Below are 22,598 nucleotides of genomic sequence, written 5' to 3'. Positions count from 1 at the left end.
GTGGGGGAGAGAGGAGGAGGAGGGAGAGGGCACTGCTTTCCCCAGCATGTCTCTCTGTTTGCTCTGCAGGGTGGGCCGTGAAGGAGACATTATGGGCACTGCAGTTGGGGGAGAGAGGAGAGAGAGGGTGCTGCTTTCCCCAGCATGTCTCTCCTTTTGCTCTGCAGGGTGGCTCCTGAAGGAGACATTATGGGCACTGCGGGTGGGGGGAGAGTGGAGGAGGGAGAGGACGCTGCTTTCCCCAGCATGTCTCTCCTTTTGCTCTGCACGGTGGACCCTGAAGGAGACATTATGGGCACTGCGGGTGGGGGAGAGAGGAGGAGGAGGAGAGGGCGCTGCTTTCCCCAGCATGTCTCTCCTTTTGCTCTGCAGGGTGGGCCCGGAAGGAGACATAATGGGCACTGCGGGAGGGGGAGAGAGGAGGTGGGAGAGGGCGCTGCTTTCCCCAGCATGTCTCACCTTTTACTCAGCAGGTTGGGCCCTGAAGGAGACATTATGGGCGCTGCGGGTGGGGGAGAGAGAAGGAGGGAGAGGGCGCTGCTTTCCCCAGCATGTCTCTCCTTTTGCTCTGCAGAGTGGGCCCTGAAGGAGACCTCATGGGCACTGCAAGTGGGGGAGAGAGGAGGAGGGAGAGGGCGCTGCTTTCCCCAGCATGTCTCTCCTTTTTCTCTGCACGGTGGGTCCTGAAGGAGACTTTATGGGCATTGCAGGTGGTGGAGAGAGGAGGGGGGAGAGGGTACTGCTTTCCCCAGCATGTCTCTCCTTTTGCTCTGCAGGGTGGGCCCTGAAGGAGATATTATGGGCACTGCGGGTGGGGGAGAGAGGAGGTGGGAGAGGGCGCTGCTTTCGCCAGCATGCCTGTCCTTTTGCTCTGCAGGGTGTGCCCTGAAGGAGAGATTATGGGCACTGCGGGTGTGGGGAGAGAGGAGGAGGGAGAGGGCGCTGCTTTCCCCAGCATGTCTCTGCTTTTGCTCTGCAGGGTGGGCCCTGAAGGAGACCTCATGGGCACTGCGGGTGGGGGAGAGAGGAGGAGGGAGAGGGCGCTGCTTTCCCCAGCATGTCTCTCCTTTTGCTCTGCAGGGTGGGCCCTGAAGGAGACCTCATGGGCACTGCGGGTGGGGGAGAGAGGAGGAGGGAGACGCTCCTTTTCCTCTGCAGGGTGGGCCTTGAAGGAGACATTATGGGCACTGCGGGTGGGGGTGAGAGGAGGAGGGAGAGGGCGCTGCTTTCCCCAGCATGTCTCTCCTTTTGCTCTGCAGGGTGGGCACTGAAGGAGATCTCATGGGCAATATGGGTGGGGGAGAGAGGAGGAGGGAGAGGGTGCTGCGTTCTCCAGCATGTCTCTCCTTTTGCTCTGCAGGGTCGGCCCTGAAGGAGACCTCATGGGCACTGCGGGTGAGGGAGAGAGGAGGAGGGAGAGGGCGTTGCTTTCCCCAGCATGTCTCTCCTTTTGCTCTGAAGGGTGGGCCCTGAAGGAGACATTATGGGCAGTGCGGGTGGGGAAGAGGAGGAGGAGGGAGAGCGCGCTGCTTGCCCCAGCATGTTTCTCCTTTTGCTCTGCAGGGTGGGCCCTGAAGGAGAATTCATGGGCACTCCGGGTGGGGGAGAGAGGAGGAGGGAGAGGGCGCTGCTTTCCCCAGCATGTCTCTCCTTTTGCTCAGCAGGTTGGGCCCTGAAGGAGACATTATGGGCGGTGCGGGTGGGGGAGAGAGAAGGAGGAGGGAGAGGGCGCTGCTTTCCCCAGCATGTCTCTCCTTTTGCTCTGCAGGGTGGGCCCTGAAGGAGACATTATGGGCACTGCGGCTGGGGGAGAGAGGAGGAGGAAGAGGGCGCTGCTTTCCCCAGCATGTTTGTCCTTTTGCTCTGCAGGGTGTGCCCTGAAGGAGACATTATGGGCACTGCGGGTGGGGGAGAGAGGAGGAGGGAGAGGGCGCTGCTTTCCCCAGCATGTCTCTCCTTTTTCTCTGCACGGTGGGTCCTGAAGGAGACTTTATGGGCATTGCAGGTGGTGGAGAGAGGAGGGGGGAGAGGGTACTGCTTTCCCCAGCATGTCTCTCCTTTTGCTCTGCAGGGTGGGCCCTGAAGGAGATATTATGGGCACTGCGGGTGGGGAGAGAGGAGGTGGGAGAGGGCACTGCTTTCGCCAGCATGTCTGTCCTTTTGCTCTGCAGGGTGTGCCCTGAAGGAGACATTATGGGCACTGCGGGTGTGGGGAGAGAGGAGGAGGGAGAGGGTGATGCTTTCCAGCATGTCTCTCCTTTTGCTCTTCACAGTGGGCCCTTAAGGAGACGTTATGGGCACCGCGGGTGGGAGAGAGAGGAGGAGGAGGGAGAGGGCGCTGCTTTCCCCAGCATGTCTCTCCTTTTGCTCTGCAGGGTGGGCCCTGAAGGAGACATTATGGGCACTGCGGCTGGGGGAGAGAGGAGGAGGAAGAGGGCGCTGCTTTCCCCAGCATGTTTGTCCTTTTGCTCTGCAGGGTGTTCCCTGAAGGAGACATTATGGGCACTGCGGGTGGGGGAGAGAGGAGGAGGGAGAGGGCGCTGCTTTCCCCAGCATGTCTCTCCTTTTGCTCAGCAGGTTGGGCCCTGAAGGAGACATTATGGGCACTGCGGGTGGGGGAGAGAGAAGGAGGGAGAGGGCGCTGCTTTCCCCAGCATGTCTCTCCTTTTGCTCTGCAGAGTGGGCCCTGAAGGAGACCTCATGGGCACTGCAAGTGGGGGAGAGAGGAGGAGGGAGAGGGCGCTGCTTTCCCCAGCATGTCTCTCCTTTTTCTCTGCACGGTGGGTCCTGAAGGAGACTTTATGGGCATTGCAGGTGGTGGAGAGAGGAGGGGGGAGAGGGTACTGCTTTCCCCAGCATGTCTCTCCTTTTGCTCTGCAGGGTGGGCCCTGAAGGAGATATTATGGGCACTGCGGGTGGGGAGAGAGGAGGTGGGAGAGGGCACTGCTTTCGCCAGCATGTCTGTCCTTTTGCTCTGCAGGGTGTGCCCTGAAGGAGACATTATGGGCACTGCGGGTGTGGGGAGAGAGGAGGAGGGAGAGGGCGCTGCTTTCCCCAGCATGTCTCTGATTTTGCTCTGCACGGGGGGCCCTGAAGGAGACCTCATGGGCACTGCGGGTGGGGGAGAGAGGAGGAGGGAGAGGGCGCTGCTTTCCCCAGCATGTCTCTCCTTTTGCTCTGCAGGGTGGGCCCTGAAGGAGACCTCATGGGCACTGCGGGTGGGGGAGAGAGGAGGAGGGAGACGCTCCTTTTCCTCTGCAGGGTGGGCCTTGAAGGAGACATTATGGGCACTGCGGGTGGGGGTGAGAGGAGGAGGGAGAGGGCGCTGCTTTCCCCAGCATGTCTCTCCTTTTGCTCTGCAGGGTGGGCGCTGAAGGAGATCTCATGGGCAATATGGGTGGGGGAGAGAGGAGGAGGGAGAGGGTGCTGCATTCTCCAGCATGTCTCTCCTTTTGCTCTGCAGGGTCGGCCCTGAAGGAGACCTCATGGGCACTGCGGGTGAGGGAGAGAGGAGGAGGGAGAGGGCGTTGCTTTCCCCAGCATGTCTCTCCTTTTGCTCTGCAGGGTGGGCCCTGAAGGAGACGTTATGGGCACTGAGGGTGGGGGTGGGGGAGGAGGGAGAGTGTGCTGCTTTCCCCAGCATGTCTCTCCTTTTCATCTGCAGGGTGGGCCCTGAAGGAGACCTCATGGGCACTGCGGGTGGGGGAGCGAGGAGGAGGGAGAGGGCGCTGCTTTCCCCAGCATGTCTCTTCTTTTGCTCTGCAGGGTGGGCCTTGAAGGAGACATTATGGCCACTGCGGGTGGGGGTGCGAGAAGGAGGGGGGAGAGGGTGCTGCTTCCCCCAGCATGTCTCTCCTTTTGCTCTGCAGGGTGGGTCCTGAAGGAGACCTCATGGGCACTGCGGGTGGGGGAGCGAGGAGGAGGGAGAGGGTGCTGCTTTACCCAGCATGTCTCTTCTTTTGCTCTGCAGGGTGGGCCCTGAAGGAGACATTATGGGCAGTTCGGGTGGGGAAGAGGAGGAGGAGGGAGAGCGCGCTGCTTGCCCCAGCATGTTTCTCCTTTTGCTCTGCAGGGTGGGCCCTAAAGGAGAATTCATGGGCACTCCGGGTGGGGGAGGGAGGAGGAGGGAGAGGGTGATGCTTTCCAGCATGTCTCTCCTTTTGCTCTTCACAGTGGGCCCTGAAGGAGACGTTATGGGCACCGCGGGTGGGAGAGAGAGGAGGAGGAGGGAGAGGGCGCTGCTTTCCCCAGCATGTCTCTCCTTTTGCTCTGCAGGGTGGGCCCTGAAGGAGACATTATGGGCACTGCGGCTGGGGGAGAGAGGAGGAGGAAGAGGGTGCTGCTTTCCCCAGCATGTTTGTCCTTTTGCTCTGCAGGGTGTGCCCTGAAGGAGACATTATGGGCACTGCGGGTGGGGGAGAGAGGAGGAGGGAGAGGGCGCTGCTTTCCCCAGCATGTCTCTCCTTTTCCTCTGTAGGGTGGGCAATGAAAGAAACATTATGGGCATTGCAGGTGGGGGAGAGAGGAGGAGGGAGAGGGTGCTATGTTCCCCAGCATGTCTTCTCTTTTCCTCTGCAGGGTGGGCCCTGAAGGAGACATTATGGGCACTGCAGGTGGGGGATAGAAAAGTAGGAGGGAGAGGGTGCTGGTTTCCCCAGCATGTCTCTCCTTTTCCTCTGCAGGGTGGGCCCTGAAGGAGACATTATGGGCACTGCGGGTGGGGGAGAGAGAAGGAGGGAGAGGGCACTGTTTGCCCCAGCATGTCTCTCCTTTTGCTCTGCAGGGTGGGCCCTGAAAGAGACCTTATGGGCACTGCAGGTGGGAGGGAGGGAGGAGTAGGGAGAGGGCGCTGCTTTCCCCAGCATGTCTCCCCTTTTGCTCAGCAGGGTGGGCCCTGTAGGAGACATTATGGGCACTGCAGGTGGGGGAGGGAGGAGGAGGAGGGAGAGGGTGATGCTTTGGCCATCATGTCTCTCCTTTTGCCATGCAGGGTCGGGCCCTGCAGGAGATATTATGGCAAGGCGGGTGGGGGAGAGAGGAGGAGGAGGGAGAGGGCACTGCTTTCCCCAGCATGTCTCTCCTTTTGCTCTGCAGGGTGGGCCATGCAGGAGATATTATGGGCACTGCGGGTTGGGGTGAGAGGAGGAGGGAGAGGGCGCTGATTTCCCCAGCATGTCTCTCCTTTTGCTCTGCAGAGTCGGCCCTGAAGGAGACCTCATGGGCACTGCGGGTGAGGGAGAGAGGAGGAGAGAGAGGGCGCTGCTTTCCCCAGCATGTCTCTCCTTTTGCTCTGCAGGGTGAGCCCTGAAGGAGATGTTATGGGCACTTGGGGTGGGGGGGGAGGAGGGAGAGGGTGCTGCTTTCCCCAGCATGTCTCTCCTTTTCATCTGCTGGGTGGGCCCTGAAGGTGACCTCATGGGCACTGCCGGTGGGGGAGCGAGGAGGAGGGAGAGGGCGCTGCTTTCCCCAGCATGTCTCTTCTTTTGCTCTGCAGGGTGGGCCCTGAAGGAGACATTATGGGCACTGCGGGTGGGGGTGCGAGGAGGAGGGGGGAGAGGGTGCTACTTCCCCCAGCATGTTTCTCCGTTTGCTCTGCAGGGTGGGCCCTGAAGGAGACCTCATGAGCACTGCGGGTGGGGGAGAGAGGAGGAGGGAGAGGGTGCTGCTTTCCCCAGCATGCCTCTTCTTTTGCTCTGCAGGGTGGGCCCTGAAGGAGACATCATGGGCACTCCGGGTGGGGGAGGGAGGAGGAGGGAGAGGGTGATGCTTTTCAGCATGTCTCTCCTTTTGCTCTGCAGGGTGGGCCCTGCAGGAGATATTATGTTCAAAGCAGGTGGGGGAGAGAGGAGGAGGGAGAGGGCGCTGCTTTCCCCAACATGTCTCTCAATTTGCTCTGCAGAGTGGGCCCTGTAGGAGATATTATAGGCACTGCGGGTGGGGGAGAGAGGAGGAGGGAGAGGGCACTGCTTTACCCAGCATGTCTCTCCTTTTGCTCTGCAGGGTGGGCCCTGAAGGAGACATTATGGGCACTGTGGGTGGGAGAGAGAGGAGAAGGGAGAGGGCGTGGTTTTCCCCAGCATGTCTCTCTGTTTGCTTTGCAGGGTGGGCCGTGAAGGAGACATTATGGGCACTGCTGTTGTGGGAGAGAGGAGGAGGGAGAGGGCGCTGCTTTCCCCAGCATGTCTCTCCTTTTGCTGTGAAGGGTGGGCCCTGAAGGAGACATTATGGGCACTGCGGGTGGGGGGAGAGAGGAGGAGGGAGAGGACGCTGCTTTCCCCAGCAAGTCTCTCCTTTTGCTCTGCACGGTGGGCCCTGAAGGAGACATTATGGGCACTGCGGGTGGGGGAGAGAGGAGGAGGAGGAGAGTGCGCTGCTTTCCCCAGCATGTTTTTCCTTTTGCTCTGCAGGGTGGGCCATGAAGGAGACGTTATGGGCACTGCGGGTGGTGGAGAGATTAGGGGGGAGAGGGTGCTGCTTTTCCCAGCATGTCTCTCCTTTTGCTCTGCAGGGTGGGCCCTGAAGGAGACCTCATGGGCACTGCGGGTGGGGGAGAGAGGAGGAGGGAGACTCTCCTTTTCCTCTGCAGGGTGTGCCCTGAAGGAGACATTATGGGCACTACGGGTGGGGGTGAGAGGAGGAGGGAGAGGGCGCTGCTTTCCCCAGCATGTCTCCCCTTTTGCTCTGTAGGGTGGGTGCTGAAGGAGATCTCATGGGCAATATGGGTGGGGGAGAGAGGAGGAGGGAGAGGGTGCTGCTTTCTCCAGCATGTCTCTCCTTTTGCTCTGCAGGGTCGGCCCTGAAGGAGACCGCATGGGCACTGCGGGTGAGGGAGAGACGAGGAGGGAGAGGGCGCTGCTTTCCCCAGCATGTCTCTCCTTTTCCTCTGCAGGGTGGGCCCTGAAGGAGACATTATGGGCACTGCGGGTGGGGGAGAGAGAAGGAGGGAGAGGGCACTGCTTGCCCCAGCATGTCTCTCCTTTTGCTCTGCAGGGTGGGCCCTGAAAGAGACCTTATGGGCACTGCAGGTGGGAGGGAGGGAGGAGGAGGGAGAGGGCGCTGCTTTCCCCAGCATGTCTCCCCTTTTGCTCAGCAGGGTGGGCCCTGTAGGAGACATTATGGGCACTGCGGGTGGGGGAGGGAGGAGGAGGAGGGAGAGGGTGATGCTTTGGCCATCATGTCTCTCCTTTTGCCATGCAGGGTCGGGCCCTACAGGAGATATTATGGCAAGGCGGGTGGGGGAGAGAGGAGGAGGGAGAGGGCACTGCTTTCCCCCAGCATGTCTCTCCTTTTGCTCTGCAGGTTGGGCCATGCAGGAGATATTATGGGCACTGCGGGTTGGGGTGAGAGGAGGAGGGAGAGGGCGCTGATTTCCCCAGCATGTCTCTCCTTTTGGTCTGCAGAATCGGCCCTGAAGGAGACCTCATGGGCACTGCGGGTGAGGGAGAGAGGAGGAGAGAGAGGGCGCTGCTTTCCCCAGCATGTCTCTCCTTTTGCTCTGCAGGGTGAGCCCTGAAGGAGATGTTATGGGCACTTGGGGTGGGGGGGGGAGGAGGGAGAGGGTGCTGCTTTCCCCAGCATGTCTCTCCTTTTCATCTGCTGGGTGGGCCCTGAAGGTGACCTCATGGGCACTGCTGGTGGGGGAGCGAGGAGGAGGGAGAGGGTGATGCTTTTCAGCATGTCTCTCCGTTTGCTCTGCAGGGTGGGCCCTGCAGGAGATATTATGTTCAAAGCAGGTGGGGGAGAGAGGAGGAGGGAGAGGGCGCTGCTTTCCCCAACATGTCTCTCCATTTGCTCTGCAGAGTGGGCCCTGTAGGAGATATTATAGGCACTGCGGGTGGGGGAGAGAGGAGGAGGGAGAGGGCACTGCTTTACCCAGCATGTCTCTCCTTTTGCTCTGCAGGGTGGGCCCTGAAGGAGACATTATGGGCACTGTGGGTGGGAGAGAGAGGAGGAGAAGGGAGAGGGTGTGGTTTTCCCCAGCATGTCTCTCTGTTTGCTTTGCAGGGTGGGCCGTGAAGGAGACATTATGGGCACTGCTATTGTGGGAGAGAGGAGGAGGGAGAGGGCGCTGCTTTCCCCAGCATGTCTCTCCTTTTGCTGTGAAGGGTGGGCCCTGAAGGAGACATTATGGGCACTGCGGGTGGGGGGAGAGAGGAGGAGGGAGAGGACGCTGCTTTCCCCAGCAAGTCTCTCCTTTTGCTCTGCACGGTGGGCCCTGAAGGAGACATTATGGGCACTGCGGGTGGGGGAGAGAGGAGGAGGAGGAGAGTGCGCTGCTTTCCCCAGCATGTTTTTCCTTTTGCTCTGCAGGGTGGGCCATGAAGGAGACGTTATGGGCACTGAGGGTGGTGGAGAGATTAGGGGGGAGAGGGTGCTGCTTTCCCCAGCATGTCTCTCCTTTTGCTCTGCAGGGTGGGCCCTGAAGGAGACCTCATGGGCACTGCGGGTGGGGGAGAGAGGAGGAGGGAGACTCTCCTTTTCCTCTGCAGGGTGGGCCCTGAAGGAGACATTATGGGCACTACGGGTGGGGGTGAGAGGAGGAGGGAGAGGGCGCTGCTTTCCCCAGCATGTCTCCCCTTTTGCTCTGTAGGGTGGGTGCTGAAGGAGATCTCATGGGCAATATGGGTGGGGGAGAGAGGAGGAGGGAGAGGGTGCTGCGTTCTCCAGCATGTCTCTCCTTTTGCTCTGCAGGGTCGGCCCTGAAGGAGACCGCATGGGCACTGCGGGTGAGGGAGAGAGGAGGAGGGAGAGGGCGCTGCTTTCCCCAGCATGTCCCTCCTTTTGCTCTGCAGGGTGGGCCCTGAAGGAGACGTTATGGGCACTGAGGGGGGGGAGGAGGGAGAGGGTGCTGCTTTCCCCAGCATGTCACTCCTTTTCATCTCCAGGTTATGCCCTGAAGGAGACCACATGGGCACTGCGGGTGGGGGAGCGAGGAGGAGGGAGAGTGTGCTGCTTTCCCCAGCATGTCTCTTCTTTTGCTCTGCAGGGTGGGCCCTGATGGAGACATTATGGGCACTGCGGGTGGGGGTGCGAGGAGGAGTGGGGAGAGGGTGCTGCTTCCCTCCGCATGTCTCTCCTTTTGCTCTGAGGGTGGGCTCTGAAGGAGACCTCATGGGCACTGCGGGTGGGGGAGCGAGGAGGAGGGAGAGGGTGCTTCTTTCCCCAGCATGTCTCTTCTTTTGCTCTGCAGGGTGGGTCCTGAAGGAGACATTATGGGCACTGTGGGTGGGGGAGAGGAGGAGAAGGAAGAGGGCGCTGCTTGCCCCAGCATGTTTCTCCTTTTGCTCTGCAGGGTGGGCCCTGAAGGAGAATTCATGGGCACTCTGGGTGGGGGAGGGAGGAGGGGAGAGAGGGCGCTGCTTTCCCCATGTCTCTCCTTTTGCTTTGCAGAGTGGGCCATGAAGGAGACGTTATAGGCACTGCGGGTGATGCAGAGAGGAGGGGGGAGAGGCAGCTGCTTTCCCCAGCATGTCTCTCCTTTTGCTCTGCAGTGTGGGTCCTGAAGGAGACGTTATGGGCACTGCAGGTGGGGGAGAGAGGAGGAGGGAGAAGGCGCGGCTTTCCCCAGCATGTCTCTCCTTTTGTTCTGCAGGGTGGGCCCTGAAGGAGATGTTATGGGCACTGCGGGTGGGAGAGAGAGGAGGAGGAGGGAGAGCACGCTGCCTTCCCCAGCATGTCTCTCCTTTCGCTCTGAAGGGTGGGCCCTGAAGGAGACCTCATGGGCACTGCGGGTGGGGGAGAGAGGAGGAGGGAGACTCTCCTTTTCCTCTGCAGGGTGGGCCCTGAAGGAGACATTATGGGCACTACGGGTGGGGGTGCGAGGAGGAGGGGGGAGAGGGTGCTGCTTCCCTCAGCATGTCTCTCCTTTTGCTCTGAGGGTGGGCTCTGAAGGAGGCCTCATGAGCACTGCGGGTGGGGGAGCGAGGAGGAGGGAGAGGGTGCTGCTTTCCCCAGCATGTCTCTTCTTTTGCTCTGCAGGGTGGGCCCTGAAGGAGACATTATGGGCCCTGCTGGTGGGGGAGAGGAGGAGGAGGAAGAGGGCGCTGCTTGCCCCAGCATGTTTCTCCTTTTGCTCTGCAGGGTGGGCCCTGAAAGAGAATTCATGGGCACTCCGGGTGGGGGAGGGAGGAGGAGGGAGAGGGTGATGCTTTCCAGCATGTCTCACCTTTTGCTCTTCACAGTGGGCCCTGAAAGAGACATTATGGGCACTGCGGTTGTGGGAGAGAGGAGGAGGGAGAGGGCGCTGTTTTCCCCAGCATGTCTCTCCTTTTGCTCTGCAGGGTGGGCCCTGAAGGAGACATTATGGGCACTGCGGCTGGAGGGAGAGAGGAGGAGGGAGAGGATGCTGCTTTCCCCAGCATGTCTCTCCTTTTGCTCTGCACGGTGGGCCCTGAAGGAGACATTATGGGCACTGCGGGTGGGGGAGAAAGGAGGAGGAGGAGAGTGTGCTGCTTTCCCCAGCATGACTTTCCTTTTACTCTGCAGGGTGGGCCATTAAGGAGACGTTATGGGCACTGCGGGTGGTGGAGAAAGGAGGGGGGAGAGGGTGCTGCTTTCCCCAGCATGTCTCTCCTTTTGCTCTGCAGAGTGGGCCCTGAAGGAGACGTTATGGGCACTGCGGGTGATGCAGAGAGGAGGGGGGAGAGGCAGTTGCTTTCCCCAGCATGTCTCTCCTTTTGCTCTGCAGTGTGGGCCCTGAAGGAGACGTTATGTGCACTGCAGGTGGGGGAGAGAGGAGGAGGGAGAAGGCGCGGCTTTCCCCAGAATGTCTCTCCTTTTGTTCTGCAGGGTGGGCCTTGAAGGAGATGTTATGGGCACTGCGGGTGGGAGAGAGAGGAGGAGGAGGAAGAGCACGCTGCCTTCCCCAGCATGTCTCTCCTTTCGCTCTGAAGGCTGGGCCCTGAAGTAGACCTTGTGGGCACTCAGGTGGGGGTGAGAGGAGGAGGGAGAGGACCCTGCTTTCCACAGCATGTCTCTCCTTTCGCTCTGCAGGGTGGGCCCTGAAGGAGACATTATGGGCACTGCGGGTGGGGGAGAGAGGAGGAGGAGGGAGAGGGCACTGCTTTCCCCAGCATGTCTCTCTGTTTGCTATGCAGGGTGGGCCGTGAAGGAGACATTATGGGCACTGCAGTTGGGGGAGAGAGGAGAGAGAGGGTGCTGCTTTCCCCAGCATGTCTCTCCTTTTGCTCTGCAGGGTGGCTCCTGAAGGAGACATTATGGGCACTGCGGGTGGGGGGAGAGTGGATGAGGGAGAGGACGCTGCTTTCCCCAGCATGTCTCTCCTTTTGCTCTGCACGGTGGACCCTGAAGGAGACATTATGGGCACTGCGGGTGGGGGAGAGAGGAGGAGGAGGAGAGGGCGCTGCTTTCCCCAGCATGTCTCTCCTTTTGCTCTGCAGGGTGGGCCCGGAAGGAGACATAATGGGCACTGCGGGAGGGGGAGAGAGGAGGTGGGAGAGGGCGCTGCTTTCCCCAGCATGTCTCACCTTTTACTCAGCAGGTTGGGCCCTGAAGGAGACGTTATGGGCTGCTTTCCCCAGCATGTCTCTCCTTTTGCTCTGCACGGTGGGCCCTGAAGGAGACATTATGGGCACTGCGGGTGGGGGAGAAAGGAGGAGGAGGAGAGTGTGCTGCTTTCCCCAGCATGACTTTCCTTTTACTCTGCAGGGTGGGCCATTAAGGAGACGTTATGGGCACTGCAGGTGGTGGAGAGAGGAGGGGGGAGAGGGTGCTGCTTTCCCCAGCATGTCTCTCCTTTTGCTCTGCAGAGTGGGCCCTGAAGGAGACGTTATGGGAACTGCGGGTGATGCAGAGAGGAGGGGGGAGAGGCAGTTGCTTTCCCCAGCATGTCTCTCCTTTTGCTCTGCAGTGTGGGCCCTGAAGGAGACGTTATGGGCACTGCAGGTGGGGGAGAGAGGAGGAGGGAGAAGGCGCGGCTTTCCCCAGAATGTCTCTCCTTTTGTTCTGCAGGGTGGGCCTTGAAGGAGATGTTATGGGCACTGCGGGTGGGAGAGAGAGGAGGAGGAGGAAGAGCACGCTGCCTTCCCCAGCATGTCTCTCCTTTCGCTCTGAAGGGTGGGCCCTGAAGAAGACCTTGTGGGCACTCAGGTGGGGGTGAGAGGAGGAGGGAGAGGACCCTGCTTTCCACAGCATGTCTCTCCTTTCGCTCTGCAGGGTGGGCCCTGAAGGAGACATTATGGGCACTGCGGGTGGGGGAGAGAGGAGGAGGAGGGAGAGGGCACTGCTTTCCCCAGCATGTCTCTCTGTTTGCTCTGCAGGGTGGGCCGTGAAGGAGACATTATGGGCACTGCAGTTGGGGGAGAGAGGAGAGAGAGGGTGCTGCTTTCCCCAGCATGTCTCTCCTTTTGCTCTACAGGGTGGCTCCTGAAGGAGACATTATGGGCACTGCGGGTGGGGGGAGAGTGGAGGAGGGAGGGGACGCTGCTTTCCCCAGCATGTCTCTCCTTTTGCTCTGCACGGTGGACCCTGAAGGAGACATTATGGGCACTGCGGGTGGGGGAGAGAGGAGGAGGAGGAGAGGGCGCTGCTTTCCCCAGCATGTCTCTCCTTTTGCTCTGCAGGGTGGGCCCGGAAGGAGACATAATGGGCACTGCGGGAGGGGGAGAGAGGAGGTGGGAGAGGGCGCTGCTTTCCCCAGCATGTCTCACCTTTTACTCAGCAGGTTGGGCCCTGAAGGAGACATTATGGGCGCTGCGGGTGGGGGAGAGAGAAGGAGGGAGAGGGCGCTGCTTTCCCCAGCATGTCTCTCCTTTTGCTCTGCAGAGTGGGCCCTGAAGGAGACCTCATGGGCACTGCAAGTGGGGGAGAGAGGAGGAGGGAGAGGGCGCTGCTTTCCCCAGCATGTCTCTCCTTTTTCTCTGCACGGTGGGTCCTGAAGGAGACTTTATGGGCATTGCAGGTGGTGGAGAGAGGAGGGGGGAGAGGGTACTGCTTTCCCCAGCATGTCTCTCCTTTTGCTCTGCAGGGTGGGCCCTGAAGGAGATATTATGGGCACTGCGGGTGGGGGAGAGAGGAGGTGGGAGAGGGCGCTGCTTTCGCCAGCATGCCTGTCCTTTTGCTCTGCAGGGTGTGCCCTGAAGGAGACATTATGGGCACTGCGGGTGTGGGGAGAGAGGAGGATGGAGAGGGCGCTGCTTTCCCCAGCATGTCTCTGCTTTTGCTCTGCAGGGTGGGCCCTGAAGGAGACCTCATGGGCACTGCGGGTGGGTGAGAGAGGAGGCGGGAGAGGGCGCTGCTTTCCCCAGCATGTCTCTCCTTTTGCTCTGCAGGGTGGGCCCTGAAGGAGACCTCATGGGCACTGCGGGTGGGGGAGAGAGGAGGAGGGAGACGCTCCTTTTCCTCTGCAGGGTGGGCCTTGAAGGAGACATTATGGGCACTGCGGGTGGGGGTGAGAGGAGGAGGGAGAGGGCGCTGCTTTCCCCAGCATGTCTCTCCTTTTGCTCTGCAGGGTGGGCATTGAAGGAGATCTCATGGGCAATATGGGTGGGGGAGAGAGGAGGAGGGAGAGGGTGCTGCGTTCTCCAGCATGTCTCTCCTTTTGCTCTGCAGGGTCGGCCCTGAAGGAGACCTCATGGGCACTGCGGGTGAGGGAGAGAGGAGGAGGGAGAGGGCGTTGCTTTCCCCAGCATGTCTCTCCTTTTGCTCTGAAGGGTGGGCCCTGAAGGAGACGTTATGGGCACTGAGGGTGGGGGTGGGGGAGGAGGGAGAGGGTGCTGCTTTCCCCAGCATGTCTCTCCTTTTTATCTGCAGGGTGGGCCCTGAAGGAGACCTCATGGGCACTGCAGGTGGGGGAGCGAGGACGAGGGAGAGGGCGCTGCTTTCCCCAGCATGTCTCTTCTTTTGCTCTGCAGGGTGGGCCTTGAAGGAGACATTATGGCCACTGCGGGTGGGGGTGCGAGAAGGAGGGGGGAGAGGGTGCTGCTTCCCCCAGCATGTCTCTCCTTTTGCTCTGCAGGGTGGGTCCTGAAGGCGACCTCATGGGCACTGCGGGTGGGGGAGCGAGGAGGAGGGAGAGGGTGCTGCTTTACCCAGCATGTCTCTTCTTTTGCTCTGCAGCGTGGGCCCTGAAGGAGACATTATGGGCAGTGCGGGTGGGGAAGAGGAGGAGGAGGGAGAGCGCGCTGCTTGCCCCAGCATGTTTCTCCTTTTGCTCTGCACGGTGGGCCCTGAAGGAGAATTCATGGGCACTCCGGGTGGGGGAGAGAGGAGGAGGGAGAGGGCGCTGCTTTCCCCAGCATGTCTCTCCTTTTGCTCAGCAGGTTGGGCCCTGAAGGAGACATTATGGGCGCTGCGGGTGGGGGAGAGAGAAGGAGGAGGGAGAGGGCGCTGCTTTCCCCAGCATGTCTCTCCTTTTGCTCTGCAGGGTGGGCCCTGAAGGAGACATTATGGGCACTGCGGCTGGGGGAGAGAGGAGGAGGAAGAGGGCGCTGCTTTCCCCAGCATGTTTGTCCTTTTGCTCTGCAGGGTGTGCCCTGAAGGAGACATTATGGGCACTGCGGGTGGGGGAGAGAGGAGGAGGGAGAGGGCGCTGCTTTCCCCAGCATGTCTCTCCTTTTTCTCTGCACGGTGGGTCCTGAAGGAGACTTTATGGGCATTGCAGGTGGTGGAGAGAGGAGGGGGGAGAGGGTACTGCTTTCCCCAGCATGTCTCTCCTTTTGCTCTGCAGGGTGGGCCCTGAAGGAGATATTATGGGCACTGCGGGTGGGGAGAGAGGAGGTGGGAGAGGGCACTGCTTTCGCCAGCATGTCTGTCCTTTTGCTCTGCAGGGTGTGCCCTGAAGGAGACATTATGGGCACTGCGGGTGTGGGGAGAGAGGAGGAGGGAGAGGGTGATGCTTTCCAGCATGTCTCTCCTTTTGCTCTTCACAGTGGGCCCTTAAGGAGACGTTATGGGCACCGCGGGTGGGAGAGAGAGGAGGAGGAGTGAGAGGGCGCTGCTTTCCCCAGCATGTCTCTCCTTTTGCTCTGCAGGGTGGGCCCTGAAGGAGACATTATGGGCACTGCGGCTGGGGGAGAGAGGAGGAGGAAGAGGGCGCTGCTTTCCCCAGCATGTTTGTCCTTTTGCTCTGCAGGGTGTGCCCTGAAGGAGACATTATGGGCACTGCGGGTGGGGGAGAGAGGAGGAGGGAGAGGGCGCTGCTTTCCCCAGCATGTCTCTCCTTTTGCTCAGCAGGTTGGGCCCTGAAGGAGACATTATGGGCGCTGCGGGTGGGGGAGAGAGAAGGAGGGAGAGGGCGCTGCTTTCCCCAGCATGTCTCTCCTTTTGCTCTGCAGAGTGGGCCCTGAAGGAGACCTCATGGGCACTGCAAGTGGGGGAGAGAGGAGGAGGGAGAGGGCGCTGCTTTCCCCAGCATGTCTCTCCTTTTTCTCTGCACGGTGGGTTCTGAAGGAGACTTTATGGGCATTGCAGGTGGTGGAGAGAGGAGGGGGGAGAGGGTACTGCTTTCCCCAGCATGTCTCTCCTTTTGCTCTGCAGGGTGGGCCCTGAAGGAGATATTATGGGCACTGCGGGTGGGGAGAGAGGAGGTGGGAGAGGGCACTGCTTTCGCCAGCATGTCTGTCCTTTTGCTCTGCAGGGTGTGCCCTGAAGGAGACATTATGGGCACTGCGGGTGTGGGGAGAGAGGAGGAGGGAGAGGGCGCTGCTTTCCCCAGCATGTCTCTGCTTTTGCTCTGCAGGGGGGGCCCTGAAGGAGACCTCATGGGCACTGCGGGTGGGGGAGAGAGGAGGAGGGAGAGGGCGCTGCTTTCCCCAGCATGTCTCTCCTTTTGCTCTGCAGGGTGGGCCCTGAAGGAGACCTCATGGGCACTGCGGGTGGGGGAGAGAGGAGGAGGGAGACGCTCCTTTTCCTCTGCAGGGTGGGCCTTGAAGGAGACATTATGGGCACTGCGGGTGGGGGTGAGAGGAGGAGGGAGAGGGCGCTGCTTTCCCCAGCATGTCTCTCCTTTTGCTCTGCAGGGTGGGCGCTGAAGGAGATCTCATGGGCAATATGGGGGCAATATGGATGGGGGAGAGAGGAGGAGGGAGAGGGTGCTGCGTTCTCCAGCATGTCTCTCCTTTTGCTCTGCAGGGTCGGCCCTGAAGGAGACCTCATGGGCACTGCGGGTGAGGGAGAGAGGAGGAGGGAGAGGGCGCTGCTTTCCCCAGCATGTCTCTCCTTTTGCTCTGCAGAGTGGGCCCTGAAGGAGACCTCATGGGCACTGCAAGTGGGGGAGAGAGGAGGAGGGAGAGGGCGCTGCTTTCCCCAGCATGTCTCTCCTTTTTCTCTGCACGGTGGGTCCTGAAGGAGACTTTATGGGCATTGCAGGTGGTGGAGAGAGGAGGGGGGAGAGGGTACTGCTTTCCCCAGCATGTCTCTCCTTTTGCTCTGCAGGGTGGGCCCTGAAGGAGATATTATGGGCACTGCGGGTGGGGGAGAGAGGAGGTGGGAGAGGGCGCTGCTTTCGCCAGCATGCCTGTCCTTTTGCTCTGCAGGGTGTGCCCTGAAGGAGACATTATGGGCACTGCGGGTGTGGGGAGAGAGGAGGATGGAGAGGGCGCTGCTTTCCCCAGCATGTCTCTGCTTTTGCTCTGCAGGGTGGGCCCTGAAGGAGACCTCATGGGCACTGCGGGTGGGTGAGAGAGGAGGCGGGAGAGGGCGCTGCTTTCCCCAGCATGTCTCTCCTTTTGCTCTGCAGGGTGGGCCCTGAAGGAGACCTCATGGGCACTGCGGGTGGGGGAGAGAGGAGGAGGGAGACGCTCCTTTTCCTCTGCAGGGTGGGCCTTGAAGGAGACATTATGGGCACTGCGGGTGGGGGTGAGAGGAGGAGGGAGAGGGCGCTGCTTTCCCCAGCATGTCTCTCCTTTTGCTCTGCAGGGTGGGCATTGAAGGAGATCTCATGGGCAATATGGGTGGGGGAGAGAGGAGGAGGGAGAGGGTGCTGCGTTCTCCAGCATGTCTCTCCTTTTGCTCTGCAGGGTCGGCCCTGAAGGAGACCTCATGGGCACTGCGGGTGAGGGAGAGAGGAGGAGGGAGAGGGCGTTGCTTTCCCCAGCATGTCTCTCCTTTTGCTCTGAAGGGTGGGCCCTGAAGGAGACGTTATGGGCACTGAGGGTGGGGGTGGGGGAGGAGGGAGAGGGTGCTGCTTTCCCCAGCATGTCTCTCCTTTTTATCTGCAGGGTGGGCCCTGAAGGAGACCTCATGGGCACTGCAGGTGGGGGAGCGAGGACGAGGGAGAGGGCGCTGCTTTCCCCAGCATGTCTCTTCTTTTGCTCTGCAGGGTGGGCCTTGAAGGAGACATTATGGCCACTGCGGGTGGGGGTGCGAGAAGGAGGGGGGAGAGGGTGCTGCTTCCCCCAGCATGTCTCTCCTTTTGCTCTGCAGGGTGGGTCCTGAAGGCGACCTCATGGGCACTGCGGGTGGGGGAGCGAGGAGGAGGGAGAGGGTGCTGCTTTACCCAGCATGTCTCTTCTTTTGCTCTGCAGCGTGGGCCCTGAAGGAGACATTATGGGCAGTGCGGGTGGGGAAGAGGAGGAGGAGGGAGAGCGCGCTGCTTGCCCCAGCATGTTTCTCCTTTTGCTCTGCACGGTGGGCCCTGAAGGAGAATTCATGGGCACTCCGGGTGGGGGAGAGAGGAGGAGGGAGAGGGCGCTGCTTTCCCCAGCATGTCTCTCCTTTTGCTCAGCAGGTTGGGCCCTGAAGGAGACATTATGGGCGCTGCGGGTGGGGGAGAGAGAAGGAGGAGGGAGAGGGCGCTGCTTTCCCCAGCATGTCTCTCCTTTTGCTCTGCAGGGTGGGCCCTGAAGGAGACATTATGGGCACTGCGGCTGGGGGAGAGAGGAGGAGGAAGAGGGCGCTGCTTTCCCCAGCATGTTTGTCCTTTTGCTCTGCAGGGTGTGCCCTGAAGGAGACATTATGGGCACTGCGGGTGGGGGAGAGAGGAGGAGGGAGAGGGCGCTGCTTTCCCCAGCATGTCTCTCCTTTTTCTCTGCACGGTGGGTCCTGAAGGAGACTTTATGGGCATTGCAGGTGGTGGAGAGAGGAGGGGGGAGAGGGTACTGCTTTCCCCAGCATGTCTCTCCTTTTGCTCTGCAGGGTGGGCCCTGAAGGAGATATTATGGGCACTGCGGGTGGGGAGAGAGGAGGTGGGAGAGGGCACTGCTTTCGCCAGCATGTCTGTCCTTTTGCTCTGCAGGGTGTGCCCTGAAGGAGACATTATGGGCACTGCGGGTGTGGGGAGAGAGGAGGAGGGAGAGGGTGATGCTTTCCAGCATGTCTCTCCTTTTGCTCTTCACAGTGGGCCCTTAAGGAGACGTTATGGGCACCGCGGGTGGGAGAGAGAGGAGGAGGAGTGAGAGGGCGCTGCTTTCCCCAGCATGTCTCTCCTTTTGCTCTGCAGGGTGGGCCCTGAAGGAGACATTATGGGCACTGCGGCTGGGGGAGAGAGGAGGAGGAAGAGGGCGCTGCTTTCCCCAGCATGTTTGTCCTTTTGCTCTGCAGGGTGTGCCCTGAAGGAGACATTATGGGCACTGCGGGTGGGGGAGAGAGGAGGAGGGAGAGGGCGCTGCTTTCCCCAGCATGTCTCTCCTTTTGCTCAGCAGGTTGGGCCCTGAAGGAGACATTATGGGCGCTGCGGGTGGGGGAGAGAGAAGGAGGGAGAGGGCGCTGCTTTCCCCAGCATGTCTCTCCTTTTGCTCTGCAGAGTGGGCCCTGAAGGAGACCTCATGGGCACTGCAAGTGGGGGAGAGAGGAGGAGGGAGAGGGCGCTGCTTTCCCCAGCATGTCTCTCCTTTTTCTCTGCACGGTGGGTTCTGAAGGAGACTTTATGGGCATTGCAGGTGGTGGAGAGAGGAGGGGGGAGAGGGTACTGCTTTCCCCAGCATGTCTCTCCTTTTGCTCTGCAGGGTGGGCCCTGAAGGAGATATTATGGGCACTGCGGGTGGGGAGAGAGGAGGTGGGAGAGGGCACTGCTTTCGCCAGCATGTCTGTCCTTTTGCTCTGCAGGGTGTGCCCTGAAGGAGACATTATGGGCACTGCGGGTGTGGGGAGAGAGGAGGAGGGAGAGGGCGCTGCTTTCCCCAGCATGTCTCTGCTTTTGCTCTGCAGGGGGGGCCCTGAAGGAGACCTCATGGGCACTGCGGGTGGGGGAGAGAGGAGGAGGGAGAGGGCGCTGCTTTCCCCAGCATGTCTCTCCTTTTGCTCTGCAGGGTGGGCCCTGAAGGAGACCTCATGGGCACTGCGGGTGGGGGAGAGAGGAGGAGGGAGACGCTCCTTTTCCTCTGCAGGGTGGGCCTTGAAGGAGACATTATGGGCACTGCGGGTGGGGGTGAGAGGAGGAGGGAGAGGGCGCTGCTTTCCCCAGCATGTCTCTCCTTTTGCTCTGCAGGGTGGGCGCTGAAGGAGATCTCATGGGCAATATGGGGGCAATATGGATGGGGGAGAGAGGAGGAGGGAGAGGGTGCTGCGTTCTCCAGCATGTCTCTCCTTTTGCTCTGCAGGGTCGGCCCTGAAGGAGACCTCATGGGCACTGCGGGTGAGGGAGAGAGGAGGAGGGAGAGGGCGTTGCTTTCCCCAGCATGTCTCTCCTTTTGCTCTGCAGGGTGGGCCCTGAAGGAGACCTCATGGGCACTGCGGGTGGGGGAGCGAGGAGGAGGGAGAGGGCGCTGCTTTCCCCAGCATGTCTCTTCTTTTGCTCTGCAGGGTGGGCCTTGAAGGAGACATTATGGCCACTGCGGGTGGGGGTGCGAGAATTAGGGGGGAGAGGGTGCTGCTTCCCCCAGCATGTCTCTCCTTTTGCTCTGCAGGGTGGGTCCTGAAGGAGACCTCATGGGCACTGCGGGTGGGGGAGCGAGGAGGAGGGAGAGGGTGCTGCTTTACCTAGCATGTCTCTTCTTTTGCTCTGCAGGGTGGGCCCTGAAGGAGACATTATGGGCAGTTCGGGTGGGGAAGAGGAGGAGGAGGGAGAGCGCGCTGCTTGCCCCAGCATGTTTCTCCTTTTGCTCTGCAGGGTGGGCCCTGAAGGAGAATTCATGGGCACTCCGGGTGGGGGAGGGAGGAGGAGGGAGAGGGTGATGCTTTCCAGCATGTCTCTCCTTTTGCTCTTCACAGTGGGCCCTGAAGGAGACGTTATGGGCACCGCGGGTGGGAGAGAGAGGAGGAGGAGGGAGAAGGCGCTGCTTTCCCCAGCATGTCTCTCCTTTTGCTCTGCAGGGTGGGCCCTGAAGGAGACATTATGGGCACTGCGGCTGGGGGAGAGAGGAGGAGGAAGAGGGTGCTGCTTTCCCCAGCATGTTTGTCCTTTTGCTCTGCAGGGTGTGCCCTGAAGGAGACATTATGGGCACTGCGGGTGGGGGAGAGAGGAGGAGGGAGAGGGCGCTGCTTTCCCCAGCATGTCTCTCCTTTTCCTCTGTAGGGTGGGCAATGAAAGAAACATTATGGGCATTGCAGGTGGGGGAGAGAGGAGGAGGGAGAGGGTGCTATGTTCCCCAGCATGTCTTCTCTTTTCCTCTGCAGGGTGGGCCCTGAAGGAGACATTATGGGCACTGCAGGTGGGGGATAGAAAAGTAGGAGGGAGAGGGTGCTGGTTTCCCCAGCATGTCTCTCCTTTTCCTCTGCAGGGTGGGCCCTGAAGGAGACATTATGGGCACTGCGGGTGGGGGAGAGAGAAGGAGGGAGAGGGCACTGCTTGCCCCAGCATGTCTCTCCTTTTGCTCTGCAGGGTGGGCCCTGAAAGAGACCTTATGGGCACTGCAGGTGGGAGGGAGGGAGGAGGAGGGAGAGGGCGCTGCTTTCCCCAGCATGTCTCCCCTTTTGCTCAGCAGGGTGGGCCCTGTAGGAGACATTATGGGCACTGCGGGTGGGGGAGGGAGGAGGAGGAGGGAGAGGGTGATGCTTTGGCCATCATGTCTCTCCTTTTGCCATGCAGGGTCGGGCCCTGCAGGAGATATTATGGCAAGGCGGGTGGGGGAGAGAGGAGGAGGGAGAGGGCACTGCTTTCCCCAGCATGTCTCTCCTTTTGCTCTGCAGGGTGGGCCATGCAGGAGATATTATGGGCACTGCGGGTTGGGGTGAGAGGAGGAGGGAGAGGGCGCTGATTTCCCCAGCATGTCTCTCCTTTTGCTCTGCAGAGTCGGCCCTGAAGGAGACCTCATGGGCACTGCGGGTGAGGGAGAGAGGAGGAGAGAGAGGGCGCTGCTTTCCCCAGCATGTCTCTCCTTTTGCTCTGCAGGGTGAGCCCTGAAGGAGATGTTATGGGCACTTGGGGTGGGGGGGGGGGGGAGGAGGGAGAGGGTGCTGCTTTCCCCAGCATGTCTCTCCTTTTCATCTGCTGGGTGGGCCCTGAAGGTGACCTCATGGGCACTGCCGGTGGGGGAGCGAGGAGGAGGGAGAGGGCGCTGCTTTCCCCAGCATGTCTCTTCTTTTGCTCTGCAGGGTGGGCCCTGAAGGAGACATTATGGGCACTGCGGGTGGGGGTGCGAGGAGGAGGGGGGAGAGGGTGCTACTTCCCCCAGCATGTTTCTCCGTTTGCTCTGCAGGGTGGGCCCTGAAGGAGACCTCATGAGCACTGCGGGTGGGGGAGAGAGGAGGAGGGAGAGGGTGCTGCTTTCCCCAGCATGCCTCTTCTTTTTCTCTGCAGGGTGGGCCCTGAAGGAGACATTATGGGCACTGCGGGTGGGGGAGAGGAGGAGGAGGAAGAGGGCGCTGCTTGCCCCAGCATGTTTCTCCTTTTGCTCTGCAGAGTGGGCCCTGAAGGAGACATCATGGGCACTCCGGGTGGGGGAGGGAGGAGGAGGGAGAGGGTGATGCTTTTCAGCATGTCTCTCCTTTTGCTCTGCAGGGTGGGCCCTGCAGGAGATATTATGTTCAAAGCAGGTGGGGGAGAGAGGAGGAGGGAGAGGGCGCTGCTTTCCCCAACATGTCTCTCCATTTGCTCTGCAGAGTGGGCCCTGTAGGAGATATTATAGGCACTGCGGGTGGGGGAGAGAGGAGGAGGGAGAGGGCACTGCTTTACCCAGCATGTCTCTCCTTTTGCTCTGCAGGGTGGGCCCTGAAGGAGACATTATGGGCACTGTGGGTGGGAGAGAGAGGAGGAGAAGGGAGAGGGCGTGGTTTTCCCCAGCATGTCTCTCTGTTTGCTTTGCAGGGTGGGCCGTGAAGGAGACATTATGGGCACTGCTGTTGTGGGAGAGAGGAGGAGGGAGAGGGCGCTGCTTTCCCCAGCATGTCTCTCCTTTTGCTGTGAAGGGTGGGCCCTGAAGGAGACATTATGGGATCTGCGGGTGGGGGGAGAGAGGAGGAGGGAGAGGACGCTGCTTTCCCCAGCAAGTCTCTCCTTTTGCTCTGCATGGTGGGCCCTGAAGGAGACATTATGGGCACTGCGGGTGGGGGAGAGAGGAGGAGGAGGAGAGTGCGCTGCTTTCCCCAGCATGTTTTTCCTTTTGCTCTGCAGGGTGGGCCATGAAGGAGACGTTATGGGCACTGCGGGTGGTGGAGAGATTAGGGGGGAGAGGGTGCTGCTTTCCCCAGCATGTCTCTCCTTTTGCTCTGCAGGGTGGGCCCTGAAGGAGACCTCATGGGCACTGCGGGTGGGGGAGAGAGGA

Source organism: Ambystoma mexicanum, chromosome 6p (genome assembly GCF_040938575.1).
Source record: "Ambystoma mexicanum isolate Mex_15411 chromosome 6p, UKY_AmexF1_1, whole genome shotgun sequence".
Lineage (NCBI taxonomy): Eukaryota > Metazoa > Chordata > Amphibia > Caudata > Ambystomatidae > Ambystoma > Ambystoma mexicanum.
Note: the sequence above shows the minus strand (reverse complement) of the source record.